Genomic DNA, 19447 nt, shown 5'->3' on the forward strand with positions numbered 1-19447 from the left:
ATCTCTGTATTTGCATTATGCTAACCAATATCGATAATATCATTATTGCAAATAAATGCAAAATAAAATAGCCATGTTTTACATTCTTAATTAAGTCTCGAGCTATTCAATTTATAAGAAACCTGTATGGTTCTTTTGGCGTAACTAGATCAATTATTTCTTGCCAAGTTACCCAAAGACTTTTCGTAATCACGGTAATATAGTAGAAAATTACTTGATAAATTATCGTCGACGTTTACAGATTTCTCGATTTTATTTATTTCCAGCCTCTACCGTATAAATAGTTATGCAGTAAAGAAACTGGAATAGCATTGTGATGTGCAGACTACTACTACTACTACTAACAACTCATCGCAGCACCAAGCCGCCTGAGGCAAACACAGCTCCGCACGCTCCTCCTCCACCCCAATCTATTCAAAGCCTCCCTTTTTACACCCGCCCACGAAGTTCCCATTTCCTTTAAATCTTTCTTTATGACGTCCTCCCACCCCAGACGGGGACGACCTGCTTTCCGTTTAGCCCTAGATGGTTGGCCGAAAAGAACAATCTTCGGCAATCTGTCATCCTTCATCCGCACAACATGCCCTAACCACCTCAACCTTTCTTTCATTACAGACCTAGAAAGCGGTATTGAACCACATTTTTCGTATAGCCTATTGTTTGAAATACGGTCAGTCAGCCGGGTACCCAGAACAATCCTTAAGTAATTTCTCTGGAAAACATCTAGCAAATCTTAATCCGCTTTTCGGAGCGTCCATGCTTCAGAGCCATATTTGACCACTGTCATCACTGTAGCTTCTAAGATTCTAATCTTGGTTTGCAGACTTATCTTCCTATTCTTCCAGACTTTTTTTAACTGTGAAAAAACACCGTGAGCCTTGGCTATTCTATTTTTAACATCTTCACTGCTCCCACCATCTTTACTAATAATACTACCAAGGTAAGTGAAACTGCCCACCTGATCAATCTTTTAACTTCACGTACCGTGCACAGCAAATTCAAATATAAACAAAATCTTAATTGGACCTATGTCACATGGATCCAAGAGACGAAAAACTTTTAACTTCATATCATTGGTACCAAAAATTTTAAAACTTCCAAAACTTCCAAGTTACGAAAAACACTTTAATTTTATGTTCAAAACTTCCAAATATAAAGAAAAAATCTTAATCCTACCTAAGGTACATGGATCCAAGAGACGAACAAGCATTTTCATTTTATGTCTCTCGCTAGCAAAACTTCAAATAAAAAGAATAATTTTAGAAAACCAGAGTTTTATGATATGATTGGACATAATACACATGGGTCGAAGAGATGAAATTTTTTTTCATTTCATGTCCTTAATACCAAAACTTCCAATTATAAAGAAAAAATCTTAATTGGACCTAAGACACATGGTTCCAAGCGATGAAAAACTTCGTAATTTCGTGTCATTGCTACCAAAACTAGCAAATATGATTTTAATTTCATATCCTTGGAACAAAAACTTCCAATTGTAATAAGAAATCCTAATTGGACCTAATGTACATGGATTCATGAGACGAAAAAACAATTTAATTTCATGTCCAAGGCAGCAAAACTTCCAAATATGAAGAAGAATATTAGAAAACGGTAATTTTTAGGTATGATTGGACATAAAACACATGGGTTCAACATATAATTTTTTTTATTTCGTCCTATTGCTAACAAAACTAGCAAATATAAATAAAAATCTTAATTGGACCCAAGGCACACGGACCCATGAGACGAAAAAATTTTATAATTTCATTCCATTGCTACCAAAACTTCGACATATAAATAAAAATACTAGTTTGACCTAAGAGAAATGGAGCCAAGAAACGAAAAGACATTTTAATTTCATGTCCTTGGAACCAAAACTTTCAATTATAGGAACAAATCTTAATTGGACCTAAGGTACATGGATTCAAGACACGAGAAAACAATTTAATTTCATGTTCATGGTACGGTAGCAAAACTTCCAAACATAAAGAAAAATCTTAGAAAACCACAGTTTTTAGGTATCCTTGGACATAAGATATATGGGTCCAAGAGATGAAAAAAAAATTATTTAATGTCCCTGATACCAAAACTTCCAATTATAAAGACAATTTTTAATTGGACCCCAGGCACCTGGATCCAAGAGACGAAAAAATATCTTAATTTCATGTTCATGGTGGCAAAACTTTAAAATATAAAGAAGAATCTTAGAAAACCACAGTTTTTAGGTATGATTGGACATAAGACACATGGTCCCAAGAGATGAAAAATAATTAATTTCATGTCCTTGATACCAAAATTTCTAATTATAAAGAAAAATCTTTATTGGACCTAAGGCACATAGATCCAAAAGACGAAAAATGTTTCTGATTTCAAGTCATTGGTACCAAAACTTCTAAATATAAAGAAAAATCCTAATAAGAACTAAGGCACATGGGACCAAGAGACGAAACAAAATTTAAATTTCATGTCCTTGGTACTAAAACTTCCTAATATAAAAAATCTTAATCCAACATAAGGTACATGGATCTAAGAGACGAAAAAACACTTTAGTTTCATGCCCTCGGTAGCGAAACTTCTAAGTCTAAAGAATTCTAGAAAACCAAAGTTTTCAGGTATGACCATAGTTTTCAGGTATGATTGGGTTTATGACACATGGGATTTAAGAGATGAAAACTTTTTAATTTCAAGTACTGTGCACCGAAAATTCAAATATAAAGAAAATGTTAATTGTACCTAAGTCACATGGATCCAAGAGACGAAAAACTTTTAATTTCATATCATTGGTACCAAAAACTTTAAAACTTCCAAAACTTCCAAGTTACGAAAAACACTTTAATTTTATGTTCAAAACTTCCAAATATAAAGAAAAAATCTTAATCCTACCTAAGGTACATGGATCCAAGAGACGAACAAGCATTTTCATTTTATGTCCTCGCCAGCAAAACTTCAAATAAAACGAATAATTTTAGAAAACCGGAGTTTTTTGATATGATTGGACATAATACACATGGATCGAAGAGATGAAATTTTTTTCATTTCATGTCCTTAATACCAAAACTTCCAATTATAAAGAAAAAATCTTAATTGGACCTAAGACACATGGTTCCAAGCGATGAAAAACTTCTTAATTTCGTGTCATTGCTACCAAAACTAGCAAATATGAAGAAAAAATCTTAATTGGATCTAAGGCACATGGACCCAAGAGACGAAAAACTTTTATAATTTTATTTCATTGCTACCAAAACTTCTAAATATATATAAAATACTAATTCGACCTAAGACAAATGGATCCAAGATACAAAAAGACATTTTAAATTCATGTCCTTGGTACCAAAACTTCCAAATATAATAAAAAATCTTAATTGGCCCTAAGGTATATGGATTCAAGAGACAAAAACACAATTTAATTTCATGTCCATGGTAGCAAAACTTCCAAATATAAAGGAGAATATTAGAAAACCACAGTTTTTAGGTATGATTGGACATAAAACACATGGTTCCAAGAGATAAAAAACTTTAATTTCATGTCCTTGATACCAAAACTTCCAATTATAAAGAAAAATCTTAATTGGACCTAAGGCACATGGATTCAAGAGACGAATAACTTTTTTAATTTCATGTCATTGGTCCTAAAAAATTCCAAATATAAAGAAAAATGTTGATATCAAGGACATGAAATTAAATTTTTTCCATCTCTTGCATTCATGTGTCTTGTGTCCAATCATACCTAAAAGACCCCTCCCTAGAGCCCATTATTATCAAAAATGATTAAGATTCGCCTCGAGGGCTAAGCTCGAAAACGACCCGAAGGCAGTTCTTATGCGCTTTTTAGTTTGCATATTGCTCTTTACCGTCCCCTGAAGGTCCAAGTTCAAAAACATTTCAAGGATTGACTTCAATAGTTCAAGAATGAGTTGTAGGGAGGGGCGTTTTCTTAAACCAAAGATAATATATAATATAGAAACACATATAACATAGTGTCAGTATAAATTAAATGGGTGTGGTCGGACATATTACAATTTTTGGCAATTAAAACATCTTTCATTAACGATTAAAAGAATAGGTCTGTCCAGCATGTATTTCAAATCACCGTGGTATTCATATTCTGGCAATGATACCAAAAATGGTGCTCGAAAACAGATCACTGATCCGATTGAGAAATCGATTGCGCAAATAACTTGTTACGATGTAGTGACGCTTAACATCAGTGTGCCAACGTCCCAGAAACAATACATGGATTGCCTTAGAATTTTATTCTAAGAACACAATATTTTCAATGACTTGTTGGCTCAGTCGAGTAACTTGTCGTTCTTCTACCATAGGAAATCATGGGTCTCACGTTTGATTCCTACATTAAACACAATTTTTATAAAATCATTGGGAAGTTGCTTAGAATCTAAAAACGTTTCGTTGGAAAAAAAGCCACTATCTATATTTGTAGTTAACAATAACACCATCTATGCATTTGGTGATGTAGATGGCAGCATTGGGGGAATTAAACATTCTTCATGATCTTAAGCCGCTAAAGAAGAAAAGAGTAAGCCCTATGGGACCGCTTGGAATAGGGCACCGCTCAGAATGATAGGATATGGGCTGTCGTAGAAACTGTTCATATGATGTTTGTATCGTAGAAATGATAGGATAAGTGTGTCGAAGGAATGATCGGATATATGTGTCACCGAAACTGCTAGCAAGATATGCGTGTCATGGGAATGATAGAATATGTTTGTCGTAGGAATGATAGGATATGTTTATCGTTAAAATGCATACAATAATTTGGACGGTCTTTATAACACCAGCTTGCTGGCTGTCGTAGGAATGTTGGGCACCGCTTGTCAAGGCGCAAATACGATAGAAACAGATGTGTGCGCTAGGAATGTTATAGGTCACCGCTTGTATGGTGGGGTAGGTCACTGCTTCTTGTGCACATACCCATACTACTAGCGTAAATGGCAACTCGACGAGTATACTTGTTTCTTCGCAAGCTAACTCTAAACAATTTGTCTGAACTTCGAAATATTTAAAAAAGAATGAATTTTATTGTTTCCATGTTTATTTTTATTGCTTTGTGTAGATTGGGAATAATTGTACATAAATAAATGAATCAAACCCAAGTAAATGAATTATATTTAGATTTTTTTAAAAACTGTGAACGCAATATTGTTAAAAGAAATGTTTTAAAAGAAATATTTCCTTCTTGTTTAATTCCCATAATTTCTTTGTCAATTTTCTTTGTCAGCCTATGAGACAAAACCTGGTTCGGTAAAATCACTCACCATCACATCACTCCAGAAGATTTTACTAGGTATGTTCCATGTTGAGGTAGCAATTTTCATTTTCTGACATAGTTGAAAATGTAGAAATTTTCATTTTCTGACATAGTTTGGATTGCTCTCTGTGAAAACTTCTAAGCAATATTAAAAAGCTAGCACGATGAGTCGGCAGATCTAAAGCTAATGAACAATAAGATAGAAATATCTTGTCTATTCATTTGAAATTGCAGCTTTGTTGCAGAATTCCATGTTTTTGAAAAATATTTTTCTTTCTACAAAAAATTTGAAGCAAATTTCAAAAATGTATTTTGGTGAAGGTAAATCTCAGCTATCGAATAAAACCGAAATTGTTGTCTTTCGTTGAAACTTGAAGACGGTACGCGGTCTAAATAAAAACAGCCAAAAACATGCATGCTAAACATAAACCTTATGCACTTTTTTGCTGATAATCCTGTTTTGTTGGGTCGGTTTAGCGTTTTCAGTAAAACACAAGTTTTTCAGAATTCTGCAACCTGTTTCAAGTTGTAGAAGAGTCAGTTTACTTGAACCTGTTTCGGTGACATGTGCTACATAATCTACGAAGCAATAGCTTTATTTTTTTAAAGTTTTTTTAACTTCACTCTTTACTCTCATCACAAGAAAATCGAAAGAAATCATTCATCAGAAAAAAGATTCTTTAAAATCATTTTTGTTTAATACAATAAATCCTTGTTTTAAGCACGTGTTCCAGCAAAAAACCATCTCAAAGGCCTAAACAAATCCTAACCGCAACAACGTAGTCTCAAAAATGGGTGACGAAGAGTCTAACCTCTGTATTTTTTGTCTTAGTTTATAGGACATTTCAATTGTAGCTGAGACGTACGCATTTTTTTTATGCCGAAGTTCATAGGCATACTTAATTAAAAAAAAAAAAAAAAAAAAAAAAAAAAAAACAACGCAATCTGTACAATTTGGAACCTTGAATTACTGTGGTTGTATTACAAGGCGCATAGTTACTGATGCAATAACCAGTTTCAAGTTTCAAACCGAACCAATAAAAAGATAGGTGTGTCTGGAACATGCACAATCCTTCATCAAAGTATGTACCAAGGACAGTGGTATAGAATCTAATTGTTGGAATCGAACCAGTGGCGGATCCAGGGGAGGGGCGAGGGGTGCCCCCGCCCTAACGTAGTCTAAAGTAGTGTAATTTACTTAATTAACGCAAGATTGCGTTAATTAAACTTGCTCCTAACGCAAGTTTATCTGATCAACATATTTAGCGCCCTGCCCCCCAAAAAATCCTGGATTCACCCCTGAATTGAACTGGAGTTGCGTGAGTGGAAACAGACACACATCCATATCTTCCAAAATAAGCAAAAATTGGGATTTTAATTTCCACATGCAGTTATGCAATGTTTAGTAGTAGTGGACATCAAATCATAGGTACCGCAAAAGCGCTGCCAAAATAAAGAGCCATGTGGGCACAATGTGTTAAAGTATTTATTTTATTTGGTTTCTTCAGACCAGGGCACTTCGTACAGAAGGAGTTGTCGTAGAAACTTCGAATAGGGCTCATTCGATTAGAAATTGACAGGGCTAGTCTCCTTTTTAATAGTCGAAAAGGATTGGAAGGCAAAGACCCCCCTCTCCCGCGCCCATCATTTCCCCAAACACATCCAATCAACATTTTGAGATAGCCACTTTGTTCAGCATAATCGAAAGGTCCAGAAATTATGTCTTTGACGATGACCCTCCCCCCCCCACAACCCCCAGGATTAGGGTTGTGTTTTGTCCTGGGATATAAGGTTTATAAGGGGATATAAGGTTTTTATAGAAAGGATGGTCGTATAAGCTTCAGAGGGGGCTTATTGAATTGGTAATCATAAGTTATAGTGCCCTTTTCCAAAGCTCAAAGTGATCGGAGGGTAGCTACCCCCCCCCCTGCCTTCGTATTTTCCTGAGATTCATCTCCTAGAAATTTTGATATAGCCATTTGTTTATAAAATAATCCAAAGATCACGTATAGCGCAATAGCGCTGCCTAAGCAAAGAGCAAAGTGGGCATAATGTAGTTTTTTTTTGTTTATTTTTTTTAGTCCAGGGCACTTCTTATAGAAGGAATTGTCGTAGAAGCTTCGAAAGGGGTTCATTCGATTGAAAATTGAAAGAGCTAGTGCCTTTTTTGAATAGTTGAAAGGGATGGGAGGGCAACCAGCCTCTCCCCACCCCTCATTCCCCAAACAACATTCAATCAAAATTTAGAGATAACTATTTTGTTCAGGGTAGTTGAACAGTCCTAAAACTGTGAATTTGAGAATGACAACCCGCCCAGAGCCCCCATGGCAAGGGTTGTAAGTTATGCTCTGGGGTTTATAAGGTTTTATAGAAAGAGTGATCGCATAAACTTTGGGGTGGGGGACTCATTGGATTGGTAATCAAAAGTTTTAGTGCTCTTTTTAAGAGTCAAAGTGATCGAAGGGCAGTTACCAGCCCTCCCCCCCCTCACGTCATATTTTCCCGAAATGTGTCTGATGGAAAATTTTAAATAGCCATTTGTTCAAAAAATATTCCAAAGATCACATGCAGCACATTAGTGCTGCCTACATAAAGGGTGATGCAGGCACGATGTATTATTTTTTTTCGTTTTTGTTTTTTAGACCAGTACACTTCGTATTGAAGGAGTTGTCGTAGAAACATCGAAAGTACCCTATTCGATTGGAAATTGAAAGTTCTATCGCCCTATCTAATAGTCAACAGTATTTGGAGGCCAGCCAACCCCCTCCTCCATGCCCATCCTTTCCCCAAATACACCCAATCAAAATTTTGAGATAGCCATTTTGTTCAGCGTAGTTGATAAGTCAAGTAATTATGTCTTTGGAAGTTACTTCCCACCCTCCACCCAAAGCCTTCGGGGCAAGGATTGTAAATTATGCCCCAGGGCTGATAAATTTTTTATGGATTAAATAAAAAAAGTTGTTTCAACTGAAAGGAAGGGGCTACATTAAAACTTAAAACGAACACAATTTATTACGTATATGAAGGGGGTCGCCTCCTCATCAACACCTCGCTCTTTACGCTAAAGTTTTTTAGTAATTTTTAAAAAGCTTCTCATTGTTCTAATTAAACGACCCACGAATCTCAGGAGTCGTTCTTGAAGAATTGGGAAAAAATTGAAACTTTAGCGTGAAGATAGAGGTGTTGAGGAGGAAGTGACCCCCTTAATTTACGTAATAATTTCTGTTCGTTTTAAGTTTTAATGTTGCTCCCTACTTTCAGTTGAAAAACACTTTTTTTTATTTCTGATTGTTTTTCAAATAATGCCAGGAAATCTGGCCCCACCCTCACAGAGAAATACCCTCCCCACGGAAATATCCTATGAACAATTCAATCCCGGTGAAAACTTACCCAAGACAAATACCCTTAATAACTCCACGTGTAAAGTTGAGACGGGAAAGAGAAAGTAATACATATAAAACTAATTTTGTATAGGAAATCTTCCAAATTCCCCTTGCAATTCTCCCAGTGTATAATTACCCCTGACAAGTTCATCCCCAGGAAACTTCCCATAGAAAATCCCGCGTGGCAAAACCCCTATCAGACCCCCCCCCACCTGAAAATGTATGCATACCTCCCAATAATAAATACTATGCACAAACAATGGGCAAATTTTATAGCTTATAGAGCTTTCCCCTGGGATTTGGGGGGTGGGTGTCCTGTTATATCCAAAGGCATAGTTATTGGGCCTTTCAGCAATTATGATTAAAATGGATACCTCACAATTTTGATCGGAAAATTTGGGAGAAATGGGATGGGGAGGGGGCCTAGTTGCCCTCCAATCTTTTTGGTCACTTAAAATGGCACTATAACTTTTAATTTCCTTTCAAATGAGTCTTCTCTCGATATTCTAGGACCAAGGGGTCAATATTGGTCCTTAAATGGCATTAGAACTTTAAATGTCCTTTCAAGTGAGTCCTCTCTCAATATTCTAGAACCAATGGGTCGATAAGATGACCCCTGGAAAAAAAATACAAAAACTAAAATAAAAACGCATCCGTGATCTATATTCTGGCAAAAAAAAAAAAAAAAAATCTACATTTTGCAGTTGGAGCTTGAAACCTCTACAGTAGGGTTTTCTGATACGCTGAATCTGATGGTGCGGTTTTTATTAAGATTCTATTATTTTTAGGAGATGTTTCTCCCTTTTTTCAAAATCAGGCAAATATTCTCTGGCTCGTAGCCTTTAATGGGCAAGAATAAACAAAAACTTATATATTTGAAATCAGCACAATAAGCCGAAACCGATTACCACGAACTATTTAAAAGGTTGGTCAAATAGACTTTGGAGGGGGCTCATTAAATTGAAATTGAAAATTTTAGGGTCCTTTGTAATGATCGGAAGTGATTGTAGGGTGACCCCCCCCCCACCTCGTCGATCATTTACCCGAACATATCCGATTTTGAGACAGCCATTTTGTTAAGCATATTTGAAAGGTCCTGTAATTGGGGATGACAACCCCCACGTCCATAACCGTCAGTGCAAGGGCTATAAGTTATATTAGTTGCCCATTGTTAACATTTAAGGTTTTTATGAAAAGGATGGTTGTATAAACTTCGGATGTGGCTCATTCAGTTGGGAAACAGAAGTCATAGTGTCCTTTTAAAGAGTAAAAAGTGTTACGAGGGTAACTAGCAGCACCAAACGTCTTCTTTCCCCCAAATGCGTCTGATTAAGGGTTGAAATTGCCCTTCAGAACCTCGGGGCAAGAGTTGTAAGCTATGCCTTGAAGGCATATAGGTTTTGTTATAGATTAGGTAGTCGTACAAACTTTGTATAGGGCTCATTTGATTGGAAATTGGAAGTTATAGTGCTCGTATTAAGAGTCATAAGTAAATTGTGGGCAACCGACCTCCCTCGGACCATCTATTTCCAAAAGAAACACCCAATCTAATTTTGAAATGTTTTTTTTCTCAGCATTATTAAAAGATCCAGTAATTATACCTTTGGGAACGCCCCCCCCCCCCACCCCTAGGACTGTTCACTGTTTGCATTTAGTGTATGTTATTGACAAAGGTATGCATGTTTGATATTTACTTTTATAAAGGGCATTCAATTGAGCCTTCCAAAGAAGGTTGAGGGGAGTGTTGAACTAAATAAAAACGCGGTATATGTATACGGGCTGTCAAAAAGGCGTAACTCAGAAATGAATGAGTATATTAATTTGGCAGTTTCACGAAACAATAAGGTAGATGATCAATTGATCAGAAAGGTAATATTGGCACGCTACTATTACTACTACTACAACTACCGCCACTACTACTGGTCTCACTGCTACTACTACAACTGCAGTAGAACACTAAAAATATTGAGGGGAAATTTGAACTAAATCAAAAGATACTATACGCATGCACAGTGTCAAAAGAACCGTTTTTTCGGGTAGGGAGGGGGGATGAATTTTGTGCTTGGGGGATTTTCCATGGGAAGGGAAATTTCCGGGGGCGAACTTTCTAGGGGAGATTTTACACTGGGGAAATTGCCTGAATTCATATACGAATTTCTTTTTATAAGTCTTACTTTGTCTCTGCCGATTCAATTTTACATGTGAAGATGTTAAGGGGAATTGTCCGGGATTAAATTTTTATCGGGTTGGAGTTTTCTAGAGCATTCCACGAGAGAAATTCCGCGAGGGATTTTTCACGAATGAAATTCACTATGGGGGAGTCTTCCACGGGATAAATTCGCCAGAGGGAATTTTCTGCGGGTGGAACTTTCTAGTAGGGGGTGGGTTTTTTACGGGAAAGCTTTTCCACGGAGGAGGGGGTTTCCGGCATGATTTTAAAAATTATCTTGAAGGGATATCCGTATAGGAAATAGACCTTATTGCTAGTTATCAAAACGAGTCGAATGAAGATATTTTCAATCAATCATAAGTTCATATACGAAAAAAAAAAAAAAAAAAAGAAAATTGACGCCGCAGAAGAGAAAATTGTTTTCGTTTTAAAAAAATTTGAAACACTGGAAACAAAATGGAAACACAGGCTATCCTTTCCACAAGTTGAGGAAAAGGCCCAAAAATTCCCGCTCAATTACAGAACAAGAAAGTTACTATAGACCTAAGGTTTGACACGAAAGATAGGCTTAGTTGCAGGGCTGCAGTTTTGAGGGACAATACCAGTAAATATAATTTTTGACTTTAAACAATGCCGGTCTGAAGGAGGGGGAAAATTTTCCTTCAGATTCCTTTAATTGATTTGACGCCAAATGCCCCATTCGAGTAAAATATATTAAAATATGTGTAAATAAAAAAACAAGGAGTTTGATACCATATGGAAAATTTACAAACCGTTTTTGTGCCTTGTCTTGTGCCTAAATCAAGCGAAAAAGGCTTAAAACATCGCTTATTGCCAATCTTTAAAATGCATTGCATGCTGATATTTTTACTTTATTAGAATCATTGTCTCAAGAATGGACTTGAGCATTCAGTTGGAACTTTCAGAAAACGCTTAAAGGGGGAATATCAATTGAACAAAAGGTAATATGTGCATGCTACTAGTAATACTACTACCGCTGCTACACTTACCACCACTACTACCACTACTGTTGCTACTGCAACTACTACCTCTATTGAATTAAGATGGAAACCACAAAAGTATATAATGATACAAGTTATCAAAAGGATATATCAGCAATGTCTAATTGCATTAATTTGAATCACTAATATCTCCTCAATCTTTTTAACAAGGCCCATAGGATGGTCTCTACAAGGCCCTTGAAGGTACGCCCTGGATTCTGACAAGACCCTGTTTCCAAGCCGGCAGCAAGTGTTATGTCAGTGTTTAGATTCGGGAAGACATGCCCTGGACTCCGACAAGGCCCTATTTTAAATGGTCAGGTGTTATGTAATAGAGGATGACGCAATCTTGTGTGACCTTGCTTCAGCACTATTTCTGCATCGGAAGGATAAATATCGTATTTAAAAAAGAGTGAAGATGCAATTTTCTAAAAAGACGAGCGTACAGGATAGAGTTGTATTAGCATTGACTGCTGAGAAAGGGAAATATTTGAATCATGAAACAAGTGCTAATGACAATCTTATTGGATGTGTATGCATGCATTGTCATGACAGTAAGGAGTTAAATTTTTTGGACTACCAAGAAAATTTGAGTGTTATAGAGGTGGATATGCGAGAGTAGTATCTCCAGAAAAGTTAGTGTTGAAAGAAAAAACAAACCTAAAACTTTTAGTTGATAAAGAAGGTCAACTTCTTGCTGATAGTAAAGTGTTATGAGTTGATAGAAAACGATTTGTCCTCTTTTACCATTCAAAGGAAATAAAAAGAAGACAAATTTACCTTCGCAACCTCATGCAACATATCTTGTCTACATGCCGAAACTGTTACCTATGTAAAAATAATGTCGCAATAGAAAGGGAAATCGCAACTAAAATAAAAAGGGGGGTAGCGGAGATAATCTGCAAGGAAATTAAAAGTGAATTGATTAAAAAGAATCCCAACGCAAGCAATAATGATAGTTAACCCACGAACACATTCGTTGAACCATGAATCAGTCTATAAAAAGGAGCGAGTTTGTTACTAGTGATATCTATCGTTAGTCTATAATCGGTAGTGAAAGTGTCAGGATTAAAATGAATAAAGTGGACATATAAAGATTATAGGGAATCTTATTACTTTAGAAAAATGGTTAATTCTAGATGGAAATTTTCAAAGATTGTCAGTACGAAAGAGAATCTTCACGAAGAGAATGATTGATGACATAATGAAAAATAAGTCTCAATCGTTGGACTATTGTCTGAGACTTGTGTGTCGTGCCCCCCCAGGCATTTACGTAATTTATAGATATATTAATTGAAACGAAACAAAATGATATTGCGCATCTGTTTGAAGATCACCCAGCGTTTCAGGTACTCCTCCTAATTCTCTAGTTACCCAATAAGTTAAAACTGATAGTAAAGTAAATTTATTTTTCCCGATCAGTTTCTTTTTGGCGGTGAGAGAGTCACCATCGAAAATGTTTTAAACATGTCCATTATGCTTGTATACAATGGAGAGCTGGTCATCCTGTGAGCATTGTACCTTTGTTGATGACTATGATGAAAAGTGTAGATTATGCAGTCCATGTAAACTACATAGAAAATATGCTTTGCAAATTAAACACAGTCTTCCTGTCTTGAACAGATTTGTGACTCTCACACTAGAGCTTTCCTTTGCTAAAATTGTCACAGTGATAAATGTGATCAATGGGAAAATACTTAGCCTGGTATGGTTGCAATAAACCTTAAACGGAATTTCAGTTTATTTTTAAGAGACTGGTACCGTCGTTGTTTTAAATTGTTTTGGGTAGAAGAGCCTGGTATACGCTTCAAATTCTGGAATAATAAAAGAGTTTGGTTTTTACGACATCACTGTGAAGATACCGGCTATTATGATTATCAACCTGCAGACTTTTATTTGGTTGTTACAGAAAGTAATTCTCCATATGAGAATTCTTTCTGTGACATTACTTCAAATAGGAAAATTGAAACACGTGAATTTTATAATATGAATCAGAAGAGTATTATTGACTTTAAAAAGTGATTTAATAAAAATGAAGTTACATAATATTGTACAAAATGTGACCCCGACTTTGCATGCTAAGGTGAATACAAGTAAAACCCTGACGAGCTGCTTCCACTTATCGTTTCTGGTGACTACCTATACGTAGAAGAAAAAATCTAAAACGAAATAGTGTTTTGTACATACAAATTTTATTAATAAACAAATTTACATACATTTTTATATTTTTACATACAATTTCACTCTTAGGGCACCGAAATTTATATCATATATGTAGGAAAGAGTAATTTCAACTAGAAAGTTGTTCAATCGTGGATTGTTACCATAACTGTTGAGGAATTCACTGTAAGTTTGCCCGCAAAATTGGAAAACAAAATAAATTAGTGCATGAAAACTACAGCTTCTGGTTGATAAGTCTTGTCCTCGCTTCTGATTTTAAATAATGGATTTCCACATTTCTCAGGAAAGTTTTTAATATGAGGCAAATAGAACGTATATATTAGGCCAAGAGGGTCAAAGAATTCAATATTCTTTCTTGTTTGAAAGATGCATAGCCAACGCTCCGTCTTTACAGTTGATGGGCTACTGTTAACAATGATAAGGGTATTGTTAACACTTTGAATACATTGAGAGAATCTAAAGGTATGCAATAGGATTTGTTTTTGTACATATAAGGATCCAAAGTGAATACATTGATTATTTGATTTGTGTTCATGGCGCCAAGTCTAATAGAACACTGCCATCAGGGGTAATTTCCCCATAGGTTTCAAATTGATTTAGTGAGATTAGCGCAATAGTCTCTGTCAAGGGTTCATTAAAGGTACCCTCTAAATGTACAGTACCTGTTTGGACAGTTGCCATATCTAGAGTATCGGACAAATTCATTACAATGATACCATGAATTTTTACAAACATTTCTTCGGTTATACCATTTTCATAGAATCGTAAATCTTGATCTAGAGATTGCATTGTCAATTCGTATAAGGTCCTGCAAGATTTATCAAAGGATTAGTTGTAGAGTAGAATTCCATTTACTTTACATAAAAGACATGAAAGTTCAAACATTTCAAATTTATGCGGAGAATTCGTCCATGATCTAACGGCGCTAGCACTTCTTACAAAAGCCAAAGCAAGTTTTGAAGGAATTTCACTATTGGTAAAAGATGAATCAGTGTGGGTACGCGTACCCGTAGCAATATGTCATTAATTCATGATTGTATGAGGAACGATCAATATGATATTATTTCCAGTGGTTCTTAATTTTTCAATTGGCAAGACGACAGAACTCAAAACTTGTTGTTTTTGGACATGGAGTACTGCCGAGGTGAAAGAGACTGCTACATCGGGTGCAGTGGTAACTACTTTCCGCAAAATAAAATTGGACGGTGGAAGTTGTAATTTTATATCAATCTTAATATTGTAAGGCAACCATTGAGATATAATCAATATCTCATGATTCATTTTCCCAACCAAGTGTAAATCTTTAATTGTCGCATCTCTAAGTATATTGCCAGTGTCAGTGTCCATTTTATTAATATGCAATAGCCATACTTCTCAATTTCTTATAGGACTATAGAGTCAGAAACATGAGTTGTATATAACTTGCACAGTTTGAAAGATTGTTGCTCGTGCTCACCAATGTTCCATATATGTAGACACTTATTTGTCTAAATAAATTGTACAGTACACTATTTTCATACAATAAACCCCCGGATGCATTTGGTTTTTCATTGTTAGAAATTTTACAATGACATGCAAATTTTTAAATATTGAAGTCAAATCTATGAAAGAATATTCACTGGAATAAATTTGAAAATGGACGTTTTCGGAGAGCAGCTGCTGCGGATAAAATTTTTCATAGTAACCAGGTTTTACACTCACATCAACATTTTCTGCATTGAAAAGGTTTAGAGATGAGTTGACTGAAGGATGTGATTCTTTATGTGGTAGATGTGCCAATTATAGGAAAAGAAATACTTTTTCGATCTAAAAATTTTTCTTTCCTTTTCTTGTTTGATGCTTTAAGCTTCCGGCCTGGGTTGACACTGATGAGGTCTTTCTTGCTCTTTTTAAATCTTTTACACTTTGTCGTGATTTCAATCACTCACCGAAGGATCGGGCGCTGAACCTGAGATTTTGTGAAATAATTTTTTCAAAATCCTTCCCACAAACCCAATCCTGTAGTATAAAGGACGCAAAATCCTCGGCAACCAGTGCAAGATTTTTTTTGGCCAGGGGTAGTGCAGAGCAAAATTACTGAGGAGACCAATTGCCGAGAACTTAACCGGGCATTGACGAAGGACGCCTTTAATAGCCCATTCCATGAACCAATTGTCGTGGTCCGAGAGTAGCAACATAACAATCAATATCGGGACAAATAAAAGTATTTTTTCTATTAGCCATCTCAATGAATGGGTTAAAAATGGCATATAATAACAACCAAACCTTTTGTCATTACTAGAAGATCGTCGAATTCACTTATTAATGTTAACTGACAGAGCTCCAAATACGAAGTATTGACTGAAATGTAATGAAGGTGCTTTATATTGTAGTGGTGAAAGTATTCGTGACTTGTTTTTCGTTTGCGAATACGTAGAAGGGGACATTGCTATTAGCGACTAGCGATTGTCAGATAAGAATGCGTATGTATAGTCTGCATAGATAGCATGCACCTTACCACTGAAATGTTTTACTTTAATAACATGATCTTTAAAACGGAACACCTTACGTGAATCCTTATTGAGGAAAATTTTTTCATTCTCAAAAGGATTGGTAATGTAGATTCTCCTTTGTTCTGCCTAATAGCCGAATGTGAGGCCACCCCTTTTTCGACACGCAATATTTTTGTTGATAACTTGGCACAAATAACTCATGTTGATGTGTTCCTCATAGGGTATAACTGCAAACAGGTAATAACTAGAGTCAATATTTGCCACCAAACCCTCGTCAGAAAAGTCAAAAGGTCTTACTTTTATATCATATGTACGATCTTTTTTTAGGATATCAAATGTTTTTCTAGGAATACAATCTATAAGAGCATTTTTATACCTTCCTTAAATGTAATGGTGGGGAAGAGTTTGTCCAAAAATGTTTTGTTTTATTCAAATATTCATAGAAGGGGTGAGAGACATTGGACATGAATGTCATAAAAAATAATTAGAAATTATGAACGCTATTAGAGGCAATCCAGGAATCAAAATCACAGTTGTATCCTAGCCAGCGAACGAGCAACTGTCTCTTACCCTTTGAGTTCGACTCTTTAATACCTTTTGCATTTGATGCATTACATTATTTCGAAATTTTTGCAATTCATAATCATGAAACCCACCAAGAATCTTATCATCTTTCATATCATGGAGACGATATATTATAAGCTTAGTGCCCAAGACTTTTGACCCTTTAAAAAGTTCAGTGGAATATGAGTAATTCCCGTTTTCAAAAATATTTCTCGTTTGATTGATCCGAACAGTATCATCAAAGTTAAATTTTTCTTCCCAACCTTTTCATTGGAATATTGTTTAAAAAAATGTCAAGTGTATTGTTACTGTGATGAACATCCAGAAGATTAAGATTTGACAGGGATTAATAAGGGTGTTGATTATAAATCAGCGTTATTTTATCTAAATCTTTAATGAAAGCAGTGGTATTTGTTAATGTACAATATCTTGAAACTAAAAGTCGAATAGTTTTTATCAAACGTTCAGCCAATGCCGCTTTTATCGGTCCATGACTATGATAGAGCATTTTATTATTTTTCAATAAAACCATTTTTACATGTGGATTAACAGCTTCACTTCTCCCATCTGTTTGAATTTTTCTATAAGAATCCTGTTCAAAGATAGATTCAAGGGCTCTAGGGTTCTAGAGATGATGATTACAGCGAAATGTGTAATTTTAATGAATAGTGTATCTGGGCTCGCTTGGGAAATACTCCTTTGCTAGCTTATTTTCAGCTCCGGTAACTTGGAAAATGTAGTGGGAGAACTTAAACTTCCCACTTCTTCAATATTCTCATAAATCCGTTTCAAAACTTTTTCCATTTTCAACGTAAAGGGGGTGTCAAGCTTCCGCTACCCTTTTGCATACTAAATGCGATGGAAAGACGCTTTCGCTTAATACCATTTAAATCATGACGCCCAATTAGCGTGCTATCTTTTGGTATATCTTGTGACATGTCTCCAAATTCCTTTAATCGTTCTAAAACATGTTTATTCCCAATAAGACTTTTTGGAAAATTTGACGACTTTAAAAATTTATACGAATGACTATCAAAGGATTCAAGTCCTTTACAATTCGCAATCAAATCTGATAGCAAATCAATTAAATTTTAGGGCTTGCCATGGATTATAACTTCATTCTTTTTCTCGTCAATATGTTCATTTTCAGCGAAATAAGTGAAGAATATTTTACTTTGCTCTCGACATAATTGGAGTAATAGGTCTGCAACACTTGTTAAGCCGTTAGATGGCTTTTTTGTTAGTTTTGGCTTTTTCAGAGTTTCAGGACTTTCAAAAGTTGGAGGTTGACCGATGACATTTACTTTGAGCGGTCTTTCACGATAAGGTTTATGTTTGTCAATACATCGAAAGGCATTTTGAAGCAAAATTAATTTTGCATCATCGGCAATTGTTCCATTGTTAATAAAAATTTCAAAATTATCTTCCAAGTACTTTTTTGCGAAAGAGCAAGTTTAATGGGCGTCAATATATAGGTTTTGGCCATTACTAGAGAATAGTGTTTACAAGTCCTGCGATTATCGGCAGTAACAATGAATAAAAACTACCATTTGCCAGAACAAGCTGTTTTCTTTTAAAATCTTTTCCTTTCTTTTTGCAAGCTAGGGCACGTACAAGCAAACGATGTTGTTTTGTCTGTTGTCTAACACCTTCTGACAGTTGAAAATTGCCTTCAGTTAAATTTAAACAAAGTTCACATAAGAGATTAGTAAATTCATTGACAATACCATGTTTGAGTACAGCTTTCGTAAGCAGTGATTTTGAATTACTTAGGATGGGAAAAAAATGTCTGTTTCCATGTAGCTTCTTCAGCGTCATGAGGGTGACTAATGAAACTTTTTACTATTAACGGGTTTACGTACTATAATTTCCCTATCAAAAATATCTGTGAGTACAAGTAACTCTTCGGGCGTGTTTTGAATAAGATCCAATAAAATATAACTATAAGGTTTATTAATAGCTTGATTGTGGGCCGAGAGTAAAAATTTCGGTTCGTCAGGATATATTTGCTTGTTTAGAGCTATAAGAGAACTTGAATCGCAAACAACCCTATAGATGATATAGTAAGTAAAATTCAAAGCAAGTTTTCTCATTCATTTACTCTGATAAAAAAAGATTGTAGAGAACAATAGTTGCTGAAAATTTAGTCATGATGTGACAGGACCATGAATAATTTAAAATCTCCTGAGACCATTCTTTAATAGATTCAGCTAAATCATCAACAATCAACCACGAATTTGGTTCAATACTATTAAAAACGTCAAGTCCTCGTATAGATTTTACGTCTGGTGAAATACTATTTATTTTGTCATATGAATCTTGCCATATACAATAGCAATAGTAGATTTTTTCAGACTCTCTAAGAACATTTTATCACGATTTTGAAT

The sequence above is a fragment of the Artemia sp. Qi Xiang Cuo genome, chromosome 10 (assembly GCF_049724085.1).
Source record: "Artemia sp. Qi Xiang Cuo chromosome 10, ASM4972408v1, whole genome shotgun sequence".
In the NCBI taxonomy this organism is placed as follows: domain Eukaryota; kingdom Metazoa; phylum Arthropoda; class Branchiopoda; order Anostraca; family Artemiidae; genus Artemia; species Artemia sp. Qi Xiang Cuo.